The following is a 21,978-nucleotide window of genomic DNA, read 5'->3' on the forward strand; positions in this document are numbered from 1 at the left end:
TTGTGGTAGCTGTCTGCAATAGATTTTTTTTTCTGTAACTCAGAGTGGAACTTCGGTTTGCTTAAAGCAAGGTGTGACTAGTTTTTACTACAAATTTTATTGCTTTTAAGATTGAGTACATATAGTACGTATTTGCCTTTGAAATAAACAGACTTCTCTGAGTTGACAATTTATGTAGCACTTGGTTGTTTGAATCAGTAAGCAATTAAAGTGACCAACATTTTGGCGTCGTTGCCTGGGAAGGAAATCATAGATTTTAAAGGCACTAATGATTTTCTTTTAGATGTGCATGATGCATGAGAAGACGCAAGAAAACTAATCCTATAGGTGGCAAGGGCAAAGGAAGAGGAGGAAGAAAAACTTTTATTGGTGAGATTATTTCAAAAGCTGAAACTTCTCATAGGCTAAGCTCTCGGAGGCCACGGACTCAGCACTCTCTCCAAACGGACTACGAAAAAAAGGAAGTAATTGGACTTGAAAGGGTTGAAGAGATAGTAGAACATACTGAGGAACCAGTAGAGGACATTGAAGAACCAATAGAAGATATAGAAGCTGAGGAACCAGTTCAGGACATTGAGAATCCAACAGAAAGTGTTGAAGACCAGGCAAGTGCAACAGGGGAACAACCAATGGATGGAAACAATGAAGTACTCTTTGGTGGGGGACATGGAGGAGGATAAGGAAGAGGTGAGAATTCTCTCTCCACCTTGGAAGTCCCTATTGGGGATCTTCCCAGAGGAGCAACTCCTATGAAGAACATCCCACTCTCAACCTTACCTAACTTCCATGGTTTATCCTCTGAAGACCCTAATGAGTTTCTTTTCGAGTTTAATATATTGTGTAGAAGTTATGATTATGTTACTAATGCTCAAAAGTTGAAGTTATTTCCAGCAACATTAAAAGGAAATGCACTAAGATGGTTTATGAGCCTAGGAGGTCATGTGATCACAACATGGGAACAGATGAAGGAGAAGTTTCTAGCCAGATATCAAGACTATTGTCGAACGAGAGAGAAAAGGGAGGAACTATTCAAGATGGTTCAGAAGGAGGACGAAAATTTGGAGGATTTTGTGGAAATATTACAATACAATCTGCAGAGATCCGATCACACCAATGTAAGTAAAGATATTCTTAAGACAATATTATTGAAAGGGGTAAGGGATGATTGTTTATACATGCTAAATATGCTTGGTAAAGGGGACATATCTAAAGAATCGTATGATGAAATTGTCAACCTCTGCAAGAGATGTTCAAGAGGAGCTGCAAATAGATCAAAAAGCAGGGACAATAGATATTCAAGAGTCCAAAAATCAGCCAGTGGAGGAGCAACAAGAGCTGAAATAGGTAATCTACTTGAGGAATTCAAAACTGAAATGTTAAGTTCTTTTGCTTCACAGATTGATACCTTGCAAGTTAAGAGGAAACAAGTAGAGGCAGAAGCTGCTTTGGTTGTCTTCTTTCCTAAATGCAGAGAAAAACATCCACTAAGGGAATGCCCATTGGAAAAGGTACCAATTTGCACCATTTGTGAGAAGGACCATGAAACTCAACAATGCCCTTCTTTACCAGGGATAAAAGCAGCGTTGCAACCAACTAAGGAGGAAGTTGAAGCAATTTATTTGCGAACACAAAGGAGGCAATGGCAACCATGAGGACAAGGTACGAACTCTAGTATGCCATTTAATCGTTGGAATAATTATCCTTCTTTTAATCAAGAAAACTACCTGCCCTTCAACCAAATGCAATACCCACTCTTTAATCAAATGAATTTCTCGCCCATGCAGCAAATAAACCCTCCCTTTGTAGACCCTGCAATGTGGCTTCCTTGGCCCCCACAACAATCTTATTTTAATTAATGGAACCCAAACTGGAGAGCCCAACAAATTCTGTTCCCAAACCAATTTCCTCAGTTTCAGCAACCACTCTCTCTGCCATTAGGTGCTCCACCAAAAAATTAGACAATGAGACCCCAACTGCCTGTACAACCGAACCCTAACCCTAATAATAATAAGGTTGTTCAAGTCATCGATATTCAGAACCTGCCTACATCTCCTGTTTACCCTCTGTAGTGTAATGATATTCATTTACGATCCAGGAGAGTAGTTGAGCCGATTATTGATGATATTACCTCTTCTGACTCTGACAAAGAAGAGACAGAAAAGAATAATCTACCTAATAAGGGTGTTGAAACAGTCAAGCCACCCTCTAATAAAGATGCTGAAACAGCAGAGCCACCATTCCCTGAGCATCTAGCTCTTACTAAGACACCTGAGCCGCCTTCTTTTAATCTTCTAGGGGAATTGTAGAATCTTTATGTTAAAATTCCACTTTTACAAGCACTCATAGATGTACCAATTTATGCCAGAACCATCAGAGAAATTTGCATCAAGAAGCTTGGAAGGAAAGCTAAAGATCCCCTTACAGTTCATGTGATGGGTGATCTAGTTGCTTTAATGTCGGGAAAAACTCCTCCTGTAAAATATGGTGATCCCGGCCATCCTACGGTCACAGTATAGGTTGGAAAAACTATTCTTTCAAAAGTTATGGTAGACTTAGGTGCTGCTATAAATATTATGACCCTTGAAACTACACAACTGTTACACCTGAAAAATGTAATCAAAGAGACACCAACCATCCTGGAATTAGCTGACCGTTCCACAATCAAACCAGAAGGGGTTATTGAAGACCTGATCATTTCAGTTGAATCCTGGAACTATCCAGCTGACTTTGTTGTATTACAAACTAAAACAATGTTGGGGGGGCATCCTCTGATTTTGGGGAGACCCTGGTTGGCTACAGCAGATGCCTTTATCAGTTGTAGATCAGGTTCAATGACAGTTTCTAATGGATTTGAAACTAATCAGCTTACTCTTTACCCTCATGCTACACCTATGATTAACAATGATGATTCTGTATGGTTAGACTATGAGGATAATGATACTCAACCCATTTTGACCATTGGACAAGCCTTAACTCTTAAAGACACCATGGAAGATGAAGTAATTAGTAATTTTATTTCTGAACCTTCCTCGGTCACTTCTAAAACATATAATCAGTTAACTGCAATTTTGGAACCTGAAACCCAGGAAAAGCTTAAATCTGAAAATTTACCTCAAACATCAACTGTTATCTCCTCTAAAAGCATAACAATAGAAATCAAACCTAGCAAAACATTGAACATAAACCCCAATTTATAAAATGCTGAAACACAACAACTAATGAAGTTACTTCGTGAAAATAAGGAAGCATTCGCATGGGACTACACATACATGAAGGGGATCTCTCCTAAATTATGTACTCATCGTATCTATATTAAGGAGGGGTGCCGACCAGTCTGTCAACCCCAGCAGCAAATGAATCCCAATTTGAGGGAAATTGTTAAGAAAGAACTTCAAATATTACTTAATGCAGAGTTTATATACCCCATATCTGACAGTGATCAATGGGTTTCTCCATTGGTGATAGTACCTAAGAAAAATGGGAAATGGAGAGTATGTGTAGATTATAGAGCCTTAAACAAAGCCACTTAAAAAGATCATTTCCCCTTGCCATTTATTGATCAAGTGTTAGAAAGCTTGTCAGGAAAGAGATTCTTTTCCTTTTTAGATGGTTTTAGCGGATATAATCAAATCAAAATTGCACCCCAAGACCAAGACAAGACCACTTTTACTAGTCCTTGGGGAACTTTTTCCTATAGAGTCCTCCCCTTTGGACTGTGTAATGCTCCAGCAACGTTTCAAAGAGCAGTGATAGGAATCTTTTATGATATGCTTAATGACTCTATGGAGATATTTATGGATGACTTTACTCCTTATGGTGTGACTTTTGAAGATGCATTACAAAACCTTGAGAAAGTACTTAAACGTTGTATACAAGCTCACCTTTCCTTGAGCATTAAAAAATGTCATATGATGATGAACGAAGGAATTGTATTGGGACACTTCATTTCATTCCTAGGGATTCAAGTAGATCCATCCAAAGTACAGGTAATTCAGAGTCTTCCTATCCCTAAAACACAAACTGATGTAAGAAGTTTTTTAGGACATGCTGGATATTACAGAAGATTTATCAAAAAAAATTCTAAAATAGCTTCTCCTTTGTTTTTGTTACTTATGAAAAATGTTGAATTTAAGTGGACTGATGCCTGTCAGAAAGCATTTGATGAGCTTAAGCATCAGTTGTCTATAGCTCCTATTCTAAGGGGCCCTAATTGGGCACTTCCCTTTCATATATCCTCGGATGCTTCAGACACTGCAATTGGAGTTGTCTTGGTGCAAGAAGAAAATAATCTTCCTTATGCTATCTATTTCATTAGTAAGAATATGACCCCTGCTGAGCTTAATTACACAGTTACCGAAAAGGAATTTTTAGCATTTTACCTGAGCATGAAGGTAAGGTCACTTACCTTAGCTCTACTTAGGAAGATAACCTGACCTGAGCTAGGGGAAAGAAAGGGGATAACCTTCTCTCTCTTTTTTCGGTATGCCGCTCCGCAAGCAAGGAGTGCCACGAGCGGAGCGAGGAACAAAGCGCTAGGATCGAATCATTATATGTACGTATCCCATGCGGAATCCTATCGGTTATACCTCCCCCCCCCCTATAGTCAGTCGAGTATAACCTTGCGGTATAACCTTAGATAGATTATGTATTCCATATACATGCATGTATCTTTCGTTCCACTAGCTAGGATGAAATTCTAACATGTTCGTCCCGTTATTACAACCTTCTTTCTTTATGTCAAAGACCAGAAGCTACGCGCAAATCCCCATTGGATTCCGGTGGTTCTTAACAGCGATGGCTATTCATTTGAGTATTCGGGTGGCACCATCAGATTCTCAACAAGGTGAAAATCATCGAATCACCCATGTACATGTTCCTGCAGCTCGGATGAGTATACCTGTTCATATTGCAGTGGCTATCAGCAGTCATTTATGCTATTAATAAATTTTGACATTACATTACTGGTTACCCTACTTTTGTTCATACTGATCACTCGGCTATTAAGTATTTAATGAACAAATCTATTACAAATGCTCGAGTTACCATATGGTTATTATTATTACAAGAATTTGATATTACAATTGTAGATCGACCAGGTAAAGAAAATGTAGTTTCTGACTTCCTTTCTCGGATAAAAACTGATGATAATACTCCAGTAGATGATTCCTTTCCTGATGAATACTTATTTGCAGTATCTGCTCACTCACCTTGGTATGAAGACATTGCCAATTATTTGGTTGCAGGAAAGTTACCATCACACCTATCACACTGGGAGAAAAGAAAGATCATTCAACCAAGTGCTCGATATAGCTGGATAAGTGGGTGTCTTTTTCATACAGGACTTGATCATGAAATCCGAAGATGCATTAGAGAAGATGAGGTTTATGATATATTGAAGGCTTGTCATGATGGCCCTTGTGGAGGGCATTTTGCTGATAAGAGAACAACACATAAAATTTTCAGGATGGGTTATTATTGGCCCTCACTTTTCAAGGATGCAAAGAAATATGTCAGGGCCTGTGATAGCTGTCAGAGAATGGGTCAACCTAATCATAGAGATGAAATGCCACTGAACCCCCAGGTAATACTTGAACCCTTTGAAAGATGGGCTCTAGACTTTATAGGACCCATCAATCCTCCATCCAGTCAAAGAGTTTACATATTGGTTTGTACAGATTATATGACTAAATGGGTGGAAGCTAAGGCACTTACTATAGCTAATGAGGAATCTGTTTTAACCTTTTTATTTGAAGAAATCTTTGTTACGTTTGGAGTGCCTAGAGAACTAATCACAGATGGAGGACCTCCTTTCAATTCTCATGGTTTTAAAGCTATGCTTCAAAAATATCATATTAATCATAAAATGACTACACCTTACCACCCCCAAGCTAATGGTCAGGTGGAAAGTACAAATAAAGTCATAGAGGCCATTTTAACAAAAACAGTGAAGGAGAATAGGAAGGATTAGTCTCAAAGGCTACCTGAGGCATTATGGGCTTACAGAACTACCTGGAGGAACACTACAAGTTTTTCACCCTATGAACTGGTTTATGGTAAAAGTGTTGTTTTTCCTATGGAATTTGAAATTAAAACATTAAGAACTACTTTAACTGTTAACCTTGATTTGACTTATGCACAGACAGCTACGTTGCAACAGCTTTAGGAATTGGATGAAAAGAGGTTGGATGCCATCCATCAAACAACTATGATTCAACAGCAAAGAGCCAGGTGGCATGATAAAACTATTAAGCATAAGCAATTCCAAAAAGGTAATTGGGCTCTATTTTATGATTCTCGGTTTGAAAATTTTCAAGGAAAATTACGAACAAGGTGGCTGGGACCTTACGAGATAGATACTGTTTTTCCCAATGGAACAGTAAGGCTCCTAACAATTGATGATTCTAGAACACCATTGTTAGTGAATGGGTATCAGCTCCGTCTGTACCAGCAACCTATTTCTAAGGAGGATTTTAAGGCCACTTGCATGGCAGCCTCACATTATATCTTTTTGGGGGAGCCTGCTGCCCCTCATTGTATTTAATCTCTGCATTATATTTTTTTATTATTATTAGATTATATTTCTTAACTAATAATCCCTATCAAGGGTTGCCATGTTACAATTTATTATTTTGCAGGTCTTAGATTGGGAGGCTGGTTGAAAAGAACAATTGTATTGCAAGCAGGATTAAGTTTCATTTTGGGAAACATTCTCATCTCACCTCAATTCATAGCTCATTCCCCCACATTACCTCTCAGAAACATTTTCCTATTTTTCTTTACAGAAACATCTCTCTTTATTTTCTCGTTGCTGAAACACCAACTTTTCCCATTTTCCCTGTTGCTGAAACACCATTTTCCCCGTTGCTGAAACACCAACTTTTCCCATTTTTCCTGTAATTGAAACATCAATTCTTCTCAAAAGGATGAATACATATTACTTTCCATTGTGAGAACTATCTATTGATCCTTATAACTTTGTTCTTTCACTACCTCCTCCTATGTTTATAAAATCCTTTCATATAAATACCCTCATATTTCAAACCCTTTTCCATAACCATTGATGATCTATTAACAATGACATTATATTTTCAGAATATCGATCAAAGTTAAACATGATATATGTGTTCATTATCTGTAAATATTATTAAACTATAGTTAATGAGAAGATTATGACATGATTACCGTAATCTCCGTACATTCAAACTCATCATTTTAGCTGCAATTGGGGGGGGGGAATATCAAAATTATGCAATCATTTCGCGATACGCCAATCACCGTCATTTTTTACCACGATCATGTCTTGTCACCCCATCTTTATAATATTATGTCACGACCTCATTTGCAAAATTTACTCTGTTTCGGGTGCGGTAACTCGGTTTTGCACTGTGCATTTTACTAAAGTTAGTAACTATGGGAGGTTCTGCTATTCGAAATGAACCCGACTCAACAGCTCTATTGGAATTACACCCATAAGTATATCAGATTTTTCAGTAGGCAGGCTGGGTAGATTATTTTCGGAGGCTCCAGGGATTCGATCCTCAGCAAGTCCTTGAATTTGCACATAATTTATGGGAAGGCTACTCTACTGTTCAAGGAGTCTGAATTCCAGTTTCAGAAGATGATATAGCACAGGTTTCAGGCCTACCAGCCGCTGGCATTCCATGGTTCAGTCATAAACACATCATTTTGAACGCACAGCAGGACTTCCTTCTACCAAGAGAGTGGGTCGAGCCTAAAGGAAGGGGTGTGGAAATTCATTCATTACCACTTCCATGGCCGACAGTTTCTGAATTTGTCAAGCACTTTCTCACCTGTGAAGGACATTACCAGGTAGTTTATCAGCATGATTTTGTCCTGTTGAATCATTTGAGACATGTTCGACTGTTAAATATGCTATATTATCTACTTGGGTGTCTAAAGAATGTGTCACATTATTGTTTGAATGCAAAGTACCGACACCTTTCCCTCACCCATCATCATCTTGTCTAGCTTTTAGTTTTGCCCAGCAGAATCCCCCTCCCCTTAACAACCCACCCTCATAACCCCAAGAAGCTGCTAAAATTCCTCAAGCAGCAGCCTAAAATCATCAGGAACTGCTCAAATTCCTCAAAAAACAGCCGAAACCCCCTAATTAAATGCTAAAAATCCTCAACAGACCCCTAGAATCCCTCAACAAATTGAAAATCCTTCTGCACAACAACCAGGGAGCATCTTTGATTCCCCAAAAATTCCACCACCCGCAGCAGTCAATCCAATTGACCCTTCCACTGCATTGACCCCACCCCATAATTTAACTGAATCATCCATTCCCATTGTCCATATCCCTAGTGATGATTCTGATGATAACATTCCCATTGCTAAGATAAAAAGAAAAAGGAAATAAAAGGCTTCGCCCTACCAAAAAGACGAACAAGGGCCTCAACCAAAGAAGTTATCACTCCTGATGACCCTCCTACCCTAGAGAAAGCTACTCATAAAAGAAAAACCAGTATTCTTCCTACCTTTTTACCTCGAAGACGAACAAGGATGTCTTCTGAAGCAGCAACTAAGACCACCACCCTAAATTCCCCACCTATTATCCTAAAATCCCATACCCCACCACAGCCCCAAGGCCCTGAATCTTTACCTACCTCACCCTCGGGTATTGAAATGCAAAATGCCCAGGATTTTGTGACATCATTCCTTTCAGAAAATGTAGATGTCACACAAGAACCAGTTGTCGATTCAGCAGCTTCCACACAAGAACCAGTTGCTGATCCATCAAATTTAGATACCCAAGATGATGTACAGCATGTAGTCGCCCACAAGAAACAGCTACTGACTCAGTAGGTGCTACACAAGAACGACCTACTTATGACCATAAAATAGATAACCAGGATGTAGCTGCCCCACAAGAACCAGCTACTAACTCAGCAAGTTCTACACAAGAACCACCCGCTGATGACCATAAAACAGATGGCCAGGATGTAGCTTCCCCACAAGAACCAGCTACTGACTCAGCAGTTGCTACACAAGAACCACCTACTGATGACCATAAAATAGATGATCAAGATGTAGCTGCCCCACAAGAACCAGCTACTAATTCAGCAGTTGATACACAAGAACCACCTGTTGATGAAAAAAATATAGATAACCGGGATATTGCACAAACTTTAGTTGTTACATAAGAACCAGCTACTCAGTCAGCAGCTGCCACACAAGAACCATCTGCTGATATGCAAAATTTGGATGCTCAAGATGATATAGCTGTTACAGAACTAGCTAATGATTCAACAGATGTCACACAAAACCACCCGCTAAGGCTACAGATAATGAAGCTGCTACGGAGCAACAACCTTTCCATCCACTGGAATCAGCTATTGAAACTGTGACTGCTACACAAAGCCCAGTCACCTTGGCTACCCTTCTACAGGAAAACGAGTTTCTTAAATCAGAGCTCGAGGTTTATAAGCAGGAATTAATAATGGCGAGGGAAGCCTATGAGAGAGAGCTTAATTTGTATACTTTAGCTCATGCAGCATCTGCAGCTGAGAAAAGTGTAGACAAAGATCGATATAATGAATACATGTGCAGCCAATGTGGTAATATTTATCATCAAGCTGGTTATAATATAGTTGAAGTTCCATTGCCTGGAGCCACTCCTGCACCTACTTCTATTACAATTAAAAAGGAACGCCCTGCTGTTACACAAGAACCAGTAGGGCCTTCAAATATTTTTGAAAAATAAATTAAACCACAAATATCTCGGCCTACTCTGGTTGTTAAAACCGAAAGTCCTGCACCAAGGCCTACAAAGGCTGTGTTTACTAAGAACTGAACCTCGGCGTTCAAAGACTGTCTTCACTCAGACCATAAGCACTCAAGCACAAATGGATATATGGAAGAAGGAATATGTTATGTCACAAGAAAGGATCTTGTAGGAACACAAATTATCATGGCAAAATCATATATATGCAAATTGGGAAGTTTTGGAACAGTCTCGTGCGCAAAACAAGGAAAATAAACAGTTAAAAACTAGATTGTCTCTCATGTTTGATTTGGTTCAAAGACTACTGGCCACCAGGAAACCATCCTTTAATTATTTTGTGTTTCTTGCAGAACACTTAGCGTTCTTCCAAGTAAAGGCAATCAGAGATGGACGACCTCATGAGGTATCTACACCTCAACAGTTTGTCAAAACATTCACAGAGGCATCAGTCAGTGAACAAAATTTACTCTGTGAACTATACCTCCATAATGAAGCCATGCCTGAGGATAGAAAGCTTAATCTAATCCTTCTGGTTGGGGACATTCATATTAGAGCCTTTGTCTCTTTCTTGGCTAATCATCTCATGTGGCAAAATGCCTTCCTTTCAGCAAAACACAATGAATATAATCGCCTTCTGTGGATTCGATCCAAACCACATAATGCTGATGTTTTCATCGTTGAATATCATCGATTTTTAATGGAACCAAGAATGACCGAGCATATCAGAGAATTACAGGTAGCAGTATTAAAAGATTGCCAACATTATGTCAAAGCCAAGGGAGCTCTTGCCTTACAGGCAAACAATCTATTTTGGGAACACTACCCTGCGGAGAGAAATGAATATCATCCCTTTAACCCTCTTAATCTTCAAATAGAAATTTCACGGCTACCTAACTATGTCAAATGCATTCAACGGTGTGCCAAAAAATGGTTAGGATATAATTTTCACTTCCCTCTTCTGTGGCTACCAGCACAGCAATATAAGGCTTATTTCAGGTTGTCCAAAAAGGAGGAGCTCGCAGCATGGCAGAGATTACAGAATGTCCAGGGTTTCAAAGATTTGGTTGATAGCACTTTCTATACTTACTGTCTAAGTAATTTTCACTGTACATCCCAATACTCAGACTCAGACTCAGAGTAAAAGTTGCATGAGGACATGCAACCCTTTCAGTTGGGGGGATGTTACGACCTCATATTGTCTCTTTTTGACCATACATTTTGCTATGATGTCATCCTTTTTCAACTTATATTTAAAGTCCTTGTTATTTTTTTAACCCAATTATTCCAAAAGTACACAATATTTCTTCTCATCACTATATGTTTAATTATTTTACATATAATTACGCTATCTTCATTGTTAATCATTGAATTGATAGTTGTTGAACGGTTAAAGAACGATGTGCAGTCCACGTTGCTGAAACTGCCTGGAGATTGAAATATTACTTTTACAGTTGCTAAAACAGTAGGAACGACGTGCAAATCTCATGGCTGAACAGTTGTGATTTGCAGTCTAGATTTGACAGCAACAGAAGAAGATCCCCGAAGGAGCTGCTACACTAGATGTAACGACCATGATCTAAAGACAATATTACTGTAACAGCATTTTGTTGATGGGAAAACTGATTTCCCTATTTTTGTATAAAGGGTTAAAATAGGACTTACAATGTAATTTGTTGTAATAGATGTCTCCTCTGTAAAAAGATGAGACATCTACATTAGAGGAGGAGGAACAGACTGCGGGAAAGGTCTAGTTGAAGGAACAGAATTGGAATCCTTTTTTTGTAACTTGACATATTGATGGATGAATAAAATCTTGTTCTGAACATATCTTTCTAGTTCTTGTCTCCTGGGGAATCTTGTGAGAAGGATAGGGCCCACCTTCATCACATCATTCACCCATTGTATTTCTGCAGTGTATTAAGTGTGTCTTTTATCAATGCCTTATATGTATGGCTGAAACTCTATTTTCTTTCCAATTGATTGCTGCATCATTTAGTTTACCTACAGTTAATTCAGGAGTGTTTCATTAGCAATTGAGTTTACAGAGTGAGTTGGCAAGCTTGGTCATCAGAAATAGGTGTTGAAGATTCCTGCTCCGGGAATAGGGTCTTGTTCTCTGTTACAGCATAACTAGTGCTTTTATTTGCAGATTGATTCCTTTTCATTAGATTATTCCTTTAATGGAATTAAGCATTCTTTGCTAGTTGTCTGCAATAGATTATTATTTTTGTAACTCAGAGTGGAGCTTCAATTTTCTTAAAGTAAGGTGTGACTAGTTTTTACTACAACTTTTATTGCTTTTAAGATTGAGTACATATAGTACGTAGTTGCCTTTGAAATAAATAGACTTCCCTGGGTTGACAATTTATGTAGCACTTGGTTGTCTGAATCAATAAGCAATTAAAGTGACCAACACTCCTGACCATGAACCATATAAAAAAGATAAATATGTTCATCGTGCCTCATGGATTCAGGAAGTTGTTGGTCGTGAACATTAAATGGATTCAATTGTGCATCATAAAATTCATTCAAACGTTGGCATACTATTAGAGACACTCTTCCCGACATACTGCAACTAAAAACAACATTTGTAAAATAATTGGTGCACTACTGTTAAGCAGAGAAGAGAAAGGTGAGACAAAAACCTCTGTAAAAATGTCAGTGGGAGAGAAGAAAGGCAAATGAAAATAGGAGGAGCCCTGATTCAAAAGAAAGGCTTACCAGCCTAATTATAAATATTATTGAAAAAATATCTGTTAATTCATAAATATATATCTAAAATTTGGTCAACAAATTTATAGAAACCTTTTCTATCCATCCAAATAAAGATAAGGAGCCTAGCCAATCTTGATTCGTGTGTTAGAAGGTACCTTAGTTTTTCTCTAAAAATGGAAATCCATAGATGGTTTATTGTAAGCTACCTTAGTTTTTCTCTAAAAAGGGAAATCCATAGATTGGTTATGTCATGAAATAAATAGGTTGGGTTGATTGATATTAGAGCACATGATCGTTATATGATTTTTCAACTATATTGATGCTTTGGGAGTGAAAAAAATGAAGGAAGAATCTTATAGGATCATTTTTAATATAATCTAGAGTATCATTTTTAATATAATCTAGAGTAATTTGTAAGTAGATAATGCACAAAAACTTAGCACATTACCAGACAAGCTATCAAATATATAACTAGATAGTTTACTAAGGGAATTATAGAGTAGTTGGACAAGATGATTTATTCCCATTGAATTATAATAGTTGAATTATGTATTATTTGTATTAAAGCCATGTAGGCTTAATTATAATGAGCTCATGTTGTAAAAATTTGAAATTTATTGTAATCATTTGTACGTGGAATCAAGGTAAGGGCTTACTAGTGAATGTGGTTTAGTCAAAGTAGTCGGCAATGCTTATGGTGTGGTCAATACTTTTTTGGGAATTTCCATGAGTATATTTCTAGGGTGTGCTTAAATATGTAAAATCATGTCGAAGAAAGAAATAAAATAATATGATATCCACCAAAAAAAAATGTTTTATGAATGAAGATGAGGAAGGGGGGGAAGATGAAAAGGGGTGGACTAATGATTTGACCTTGACATTTGTACTTTATGGACTACTATACTTTTTTGCCATGCTTTCTTAAAAGTGCTCACATTAATCTTATAATTAAGCATGTCTCCAAGCATAGTTGTCACATCCTTGGGAAGAGAATAGACTGCATGTAAGTAAACACGTCTTTTTTTCCATTCATGGAGGATTAATCATGATTCAAGGATCATTCTTTAATTTAGTCTTCAAGAAATGCCTTCTTCCATGTTATTGGATTTTCTCCCTTTCATAATAAGACAAATCATGCATGAAACCCATGGTTATTATGCTTTCATTGGTAAGAGAATCACATGAACTTGTGGTTTTTAAGAGGATGCGAATTTATGGGATTTTCTATTGAAAATGTGAGAGAACCGTGGATTGTTTTGAATGAAAAGATATGGTTTTCTATTGAAAATGTGAGAGAATCATGGATTGTTTTGAACGAAAATATATGGTTGTAATGTCCACTAGAGTTAAATGAACACAATTAGAATTGCAACCTAGTTTTTGTTGCTCATACATTGTTTGAAGCCAAGTGTTCTCTTCCAAGTTATTCCCAAAAGGTAATCAATAGTTTGGAATATTTATACCTAGGCTAAAATGCATTGTTAAGAAAGAATATCTTTGAGGCTCTACTCAATAGAGAAAGGGACAATCTTCCTTGTATTGTATACGGTAGTGGGAGAGAGCACCATTGATGGTTTATTGGAGGATGAAAGCATGGAGAGAAATATATTGAGTATATTGGTAATGTCATAAAATACATAGGTTGGATTGATTGATATTAGATCACCTAATCCGGCTTGGATCATTATATGAATTTTCATCCATCTTTAGGCCTTTAGAGTGGAAAAAGTGTAGGAATCATCTTATAGGACTATTTTTAATATAGTTTAGACTAAGTCATCAATAGCTAATATTATTCATTCCCATTGAATTATAAAATTTAAATTATGTGTTATTTCTATAATGTCGTTTATGTTTTAGGAATCAATTCATCTAGACTTACTTATAATGAGATCATGTTGTAAAAAATTGGAATTCATCATAATAATTTCTAAGTGGAATCAAGGCAAGACCTACTAGTGAATGTGTTTTAGTCAAAGGAATGGGCAAATCTTATGGTATGGTTGCTACCTTTTTGGGAATTTCCATGAGTATATTTCCGTAGTGTTCTTACATATGTAAAATCACATGCAATAAAGAAACATAATAATATGATATCCACCAAAAATGTTGTTTTATGAATGAATATGAGGACAATGATAGTATAAGGGGAAAGATGAAAAGGGTTGCATGAATGACTAGACCTTGACACTTGTCCGTTATGGACTACTTTAATTATTTTCCATGCTTTCTTGAAAATGCTCACATTAATCTTAGAATTGTGTATGTCTACAAAGATAGTTGTCACATCCTTGAGAAGAGAATAGATCTCATGTAAAAAAACACCTATTTTTTTCCATTCATGGAGGATTAATCGTGATTTGAGGGTCATTCTTCAATTTCCTCTTCAAGAAATGTATTTTCTCGTGTTATGGGATTTTCCTCTTCTTGATAATAAGATGAATGTTGCATGAAACCCACAATTTTTATGCTTTCATTGGTAAGACAGACACATGAACTTGTGATTTTTAAGAGGACGTGAATTTATGGGATTTTATATTGAAAATGTGAGGGAAAATGGATTGTTTTGAAGGAAAATGAATGATTGTAATGTCAACAAGAGTTAAATAAAACACCATTACAATTGCAACCTAATTTTTGCTTCAAGCCAAGTGTTCTCGTCCAAGTTATTCCCAAAAGGTAATCAATAGTTTTAAATATTTATACCTAGACTAAAATGTATTGGTAAGAAATAATATCTTTGACGCTCCACTCAACAGAGAAAAAGGAAAATCTTCATTGTATTATATATGGTAGTGGGAGAGAGCTACGTAGATGGTTTATTATAGGATAAATGCATGGAGTGCTATATAGTGCATAGATTGGTTATGTCATGAAAAAAATAGGTTGGGTTGATTGATATTATAGAACCTAATACAGATTGGATCATTATATTATTTTTCATCCATCGTTATGCTTTTAGAGTCTAAAAAGTGGAGAAATAATATCATAGGACCATTTTGATTTGCAAGTCCCAATTTGGCAATTTGGGTTCTGAAATCTTCTACATGCAGTTTGGGGCATTGAATGATGTTTTTTAGGGATAATACTTTGCCACTTAAGTGCCTCACTTTTTAGTGATATACTAAACACATATACCTTTCCAAGAATGTAAGAATTGCCTCAATCAAAGTTTGTATACAAAAGTTAAGCCTTAGAATTTGAGCTTCCTATTTTGATCACCATAATTTGAGAGGATGCCCCAATGACCCCAATTGCTCATGGAAAAGTGACTAGCCACATGAAAATCAATAATAACACTTTATAAGAGTACATATTGTAACTTTGGTTGAGAGTTGAAGGATTCAAACTTAACCACTACTAATCTATCGAGTTATGTTATAATCGGGCCACTAGGAGGAAAAGGGGTTTCATTCTATTCAAGTGATTTTTTGTTCCAATGAATGAGAAGAGCTACCAAGAGTAGGTATGGATAGGGAAAAGAGATAGGGTTTGTGAATTGTAGCATCCTACAAGCCAGATGGCTCACTTCTTTGTACTTGCATTCATTTTTCATTTAGAGAAAGAGAGAAAAGCAGACTCACTTTTCAGTTGGGTTTTCTTTCGAAATGGTTTTCTATGTTGTATATTGTGTCAATTATGGCTTGTGAGTTTTGTTTACTATTCCCTATTTTATACCTAATTATAATTTTCATGCACATGTAATAAAAAATAATTAAAAAATAAAGAAATATAACGAGAAGTAAATCCTCGTAGTGTATATTTTGGTTTTTTTCTATTATGTTTTAGTAGATTTGTTGTGATGAATTGTCCAATGGAATATCCAAAAAAAAAAAATACATATATTGGCATCAGAGCAAGTTACTTTGGGTATATTGTAGGGATTTGCAAGGTATCCAAATCAGTTAAACCGAAAGTCACAAAACCCTAGTCATGGATGACGAATATGTAAATAACCCTTGTGATCCTCAAAGGAGAGGTTTGTACGATTGGAAGCATAAGTTGCAAATATAAATTGTAATGTGAACCTCCTCATGGAGGCCCTGACCAATAATCTTAGGATATTTGGAGAATTTTGAGGTTCTAACATGGAGGTTGGATCATAAGAGAAATCAATAGATCAAGAAGAACAAGAGAGGGAATCTAAGAAAGAATCTGAAAACAATCAACTGAGTTCAATTGTCATGAAGAATTCATAGTCTATATTCAAAATGGAAGAGGTCAAAATCAGGTCATATCAAGGTGAGATTGATTCTTTCAAGTTCAATCACTAGTTGCAACAATTATAATTTTATTTTAGTGTCCATCATATAGAGGAAGAACATAAGATTTTGTTTGCTCAACTAAAATTAAAAGGCCATGCTCTGACCTAATGGGTGATCCACACGGAGACCTTGAGTTTGGAGGGATATCCTCAAATGAATAATTGCGAGGATTCCAAAACCATCATAAAGTCATAATTTTACCCTATTGGGTATGTAGAGGACCATTGGATCTAGTGGCATTAATTCATGCAAAAACAAGCGCAAAGTGTATAAGAGTACACCACAAAATTTTGAAAGATGGCCATGATGTTGGGTATGTCTCCAAAGAACCTAGATGTATTCCTCAAGTATCTAAGGCATTTACACAACCATCTGTAGAAGCAAGTTATTTTCTTTAAGCCTATATCCGTGAACAAAACTTGTGTATAAGCACAATACCTAGAGAACATAGGCTAGAAGCAAGGATAATGAAGTGGGTCAAAGCATAAATAGCACCAGGACACTTCTAAGGAGGGGAAGAAAAAGTGGAAAGGTGGGAAATACTAAAAGATAGTATCCAAAACACCACAATGCAAATATCCCAACTACTACTACAACCAATGTAACATTACAAATCATACAAAGGAGAAGTGCTATATGTTGCATCTAGAGCTCAACCAAAAAAAAAAGATATTAGGAAGCAAAATCTCATGGCCACTAATTTGAAAAACTAGGTGGAAAGAAGCTTGGACATGGATGAGAAGATCATCTCTTCAACAACTTGAAGAGAAAAAAAATACCATACTCTTCCATATAAAGATACAAGTTAAGAAGAAAAATATTGATGCTTTGTTCAAATTAGGTTCATAAGAAAATCTCATTACAATAGAGTTGGAAATAAATTGGGATTGGAATTTCATGATCATCCAAGCCCATATCCATTGGGATGCATAAATAATGATGTGGAAACAAAGGTAATCAAATAATGCAAAATAAAATTTGCTATTAGTGTTGATTTTATTGATGAAGTAGAACTAGATGTAGTTATCTTTTATGTATGTAATCTTCATCCATATATCCAACCAATATCACATATTCAAGGACGGGAAATCATTTACAATTAATGTGCACACGGGAAAGTCCAAAATGTTACTAGTAAGTGCCAACCAAGCCAATAAATTAATTTCTTCTCGCGAGAAGTATGTTTTACTATATTTAATAGAAAATGAGTTTGTAGAAGAGTCAGTAAGAGAAAAGTCATCCCTGGATGGGTGTACTAAGAAGTAGAATCAACAACTAGAAGTGTTTCTACAAGCATATAGGGGTGTGTTTGAAGAGCCTAAAGCGATACCACCCAGGAGGGAAGTGGAGCATGAGATAGCCGTTACTAAACATTGGGATTTACAGGAAATCCTTTATAGACTAGAGGTGAAGGCGTAGTTGTAGCAACTACTAGAACATGATATCATTTTACCAAGTACCTCGACTTGCAGATTGGTCATCATCATTATGAAAAATAAGGATGGGGCTTGGAAGATGTGTATAAATAACATGGCATTAAACAAAAGTATGCTCAAGAATAGGCACTCCTTTCCCATGATAAATTATTTGTGAGATTAGTTACAAAAAACAAAATACTTCACCAAGTTGGAAGTTTGGATATCACTAGGATTTAGTCAAAGAATATACCTATAAGACCAACTTTAAAACCAGGAAAGGTTATATGAGTGGTTAGTCATGTCTTTTTTCCTACGCAATGCAACGACTATGTTTATAAGGTCAATGAATGATATAGTGTTCCCTTTTACAGATTCATTTATTATTGTCTATTTGGATGATATATTGGTATACAATACTACTTGGAAGGAGTACATATCACATTTAATCTAGTTTATAATGACATTAAAGAAGCTCCAATTATTGACAAATACAAAAAAGTGTGATTTTGCACAACAAACTTTTGGGTATCTTGGGTATGTGATAGGTATAGAGGAGCTGAAGATAGATCCTACCAATATGGAGGAAACCATGAAATGGCTAGTGCCTACTAATGTTTCTAAGGTTATGAGTTTCCTTGTGGCAACACAATATTTGAGGAAAATGGTAACCTCATTTTTAATGGTAGCAATAACACTCCACGACATAATAGGTAGCAAGAGTTTCCAATGGTGAAAGGGTCAATAGAGGGGCTTTGAGGAGTTAAACAAGAAGATTAGTCAAGCACCAATTCTAGGATTAATGAACTTTCAAATGCTCTTCAAAGTGGAGACATCTATGTGTGGGTATTCTATGGTAGTGATTGATGTAGAGAGGAAGGTATATATGATACCATTTTGAAGTATTTCGTGCGATGGTTCTCAATTACCGTGCCTACGACAAGGAGATCTATGCCTTAGTGCAAGTTGTGAAGATGGGGAAACATTATTTGATGTGAAAGGAGATAATAGTCCACACATATTAGGAGCTAATACAATATTTGTTGACCCTAAGTAAACTACACCGTACCAAGCATTACAAGTGGATGGGTTTCTACAACAGTTTACGGATCAAGTATAAGAAGGGCACCACAAGTAAGTTAGATGACATGATTTCAAGGCCACCCACATCAAACATCATATCATTTTGGAAGTTTGATGCACATGGAACCATTCATCTACGATGCATATAGAGGGGCATATTTAGAGGATGAGGAATTTAGGGAGGTTTTTCAGTAGTTACAAAGCTAGAGTCATGTGCACAATGGTGACAACACAATTTACTACCATGTCTAGGATGGATTACTCCAAATATTGGATAATTTATGTGTTCCTAAAGGTGAGTGGTTGTAGGTGATTAAAGAGGCTCACACCTATAGAGTTGAAGGGAACTTTGGTGTAGGGAAGACAATGGCTAACTTGTAGTATGTGTGTTAGCTTAAGATGCAATAATAGGTGGCTAGGTTCATAACAAGTGGCTAGATTCATAACAGGATTCAAAAGCTTAGTAAAAAGAGTCATGGTCTATATAATCCCTTTCCTATACCCATTCATCCTTGGGAAAGCATTTCCATGGAATTTGTGGGATTTTTACTGATAACCAAGAAGGGACATGACTGATTACTTGTTGTAGTTGATAGGTTAAGCAAGATACATGTTCTAGTGCCCTGTAAAAAGATCATTAGTGGGAAAGAAGTAGTGAAATTATTCTTTTAACATATTGAGGTGCACTTTGGGATACCAAGGAGCATTGTTTTAGATAGGGACGCAATATTTCTCGGTGCATTTTTAAATACGTTGTGGGAGAATATGTACACAAAGATGAAGAGGTCTGCAACATTCCATCCAAATATAGGTAGGTAGCCAAAAATACTCAACATGACTTTGATGTAGCTTTTGAGGGGTTACAATTAGAAGTATTTGAAGACTTGGGATGAAAACCTAGCATATATATAGCATTTGTATAACAGAGTTATCCCCACTTCTATTCATAAATTCCTATTTAAAACTTGTTTTGGATATTTTACACCTTCACCTTTGGATATTACATATGGAAAGCAAGGAGGAGTAAAGTGCTGGAGAATTTAACTAATTTCGGTCTTCATAATAACTTTTTTTCCCCTAAGGAAAAATCGTAATTTTCATTGATAGTAAGAAATTACATATTGTAGATGATGTGTAGCATATGCAATATAGTGTGGTGATCCTCCCATCAAAAAATATATCATAGGTATATGTGGATCCACGTAGGGAGTGCAGTTTTTCAAAAATTCATGAAAGTTCAAAAATTCTCCATGCAAGGAATACAATTTTTTAAGTTGCCTTTATATACAACTAATATAAATGAGATATACATATGTAATGATAAATTATGCAGAAAATAAAAACCATGTGAATACAGGCCTCATCGGGCCAAATTATGCTATGAAGTCCATGTATTGACGGTGGTAGTATTGATAGTGATCATCGTCCCTCTGTTCCTGTATCATCCATGTACCTCGAGGTCGGTTCGCAGCTTCCTTGGAAAGCTGATCGAAAATCTAGTTGCATTCTCTATATATATGGTAACAAAAAAAGTGATCAAAAAGTGTTGTGAGTCTATGTGCCTCTTCCAGAATGGGTCTCAGAGTATAAGCATGATAATTAGATATATTATCTATCCAGTTGATAATGATCTTTGAGTCCCCAAAAATTTGTATAGACCTGCATTGTTTTTCTAAGGCAAAGTGAAGGAGGTGTCTGAGAGTGATGAGCTCAACATAGTTATTGGTGCCCCTTCCCAACCCCAATTGTATATCAGAAAGACAGAGAATAGTGACCCCTCCCCCCCCCCCCCCCCCCCCCCCCCCCCAAACCCTCCTTCCTGGTCAGACTCGTCAAAATAAGCCCAAGGGTGGTCTTAGTTGATGGCCTTAGCTAATATAATTCTAGGAGGTGGCATAGCATCGTCATGAGGAATGATATAATAGGTGGCCACAATGTGAGTAGAGATAGTGTGCCAATTAGGTATGATGTTCTGGAAAATGTATCAATTCCAGGCTAACCAGATAGCCTAGCATATAAAGAGGGGAAGGTTTCTAGCTTTGATCGGTTCAGTCAATGCCCACCAGGATAGCCAGGCATCCTTTACAAATGTGCCCTACCATCATATGTGGATTTGGGTGGCAAGGAGGGTTGTTTGCGACAGATCCACAATGTTCGAGAAAAATAGAAAGAGGTGGTCAATGGATTCTGAACTATTCTTGTAGAAGAAGCACCAAAATGGACTATGGAAAGCTTTCTTATTGAGATTGTCCCCTGTGGGGGCCTTGTTCCTGAGAACTGACCACATGAATAGTCACAATCTGGGGGGCGCCTTTATTTTCCACAGCTGGCTCCACCAATTCTCTGTAATCGGTGGCCGATGGTCCACATAGATGCATAGATATCCTTCTTTGGGTGAATAAATGCCATGTTTTTTCTGTGCCCATACAAGTTTATCTTCATCCTCTGTGATCCTGACGTGTGATTCAGCAAGAGCAGAGAGGTAATTATCCCAATAGTGATGCCATATCTGTGGGAGATTTAGGCGATGAGCGGTCTTCCATGCCTGTTGGAAAAGAGTAGTATTCTCCGGATCCGCAATGTGATTAATATTTGTGATACCAGCATTGCTGAGCCACATGATTAAATCCTATGGGAACCTCTGCAAGTTGCCACTACCAACCCAGGGATCCAATCCAATGCACACCGAGGAGCCAGAATGTATTTTCCAGGTGATCTCATCCCAATGAGAGGTAGGGAGTTGATTACCACT

This window comes from Pinus tabuliformis, chromosome 8 (assembly GCF_031772625.1).
Source record: "Pinus tabuliformis cultivar Carrire ecotype Pingquan chromosome 8, CPIR1, whole genome shotgun sequence".
NCBI classification, from domain to species: Eukaryota; Viridiplantae; Streptophyta; class Pinopsida; order Pinales; family Pinaceae; genus Pinus; species Pinus tabuliformis.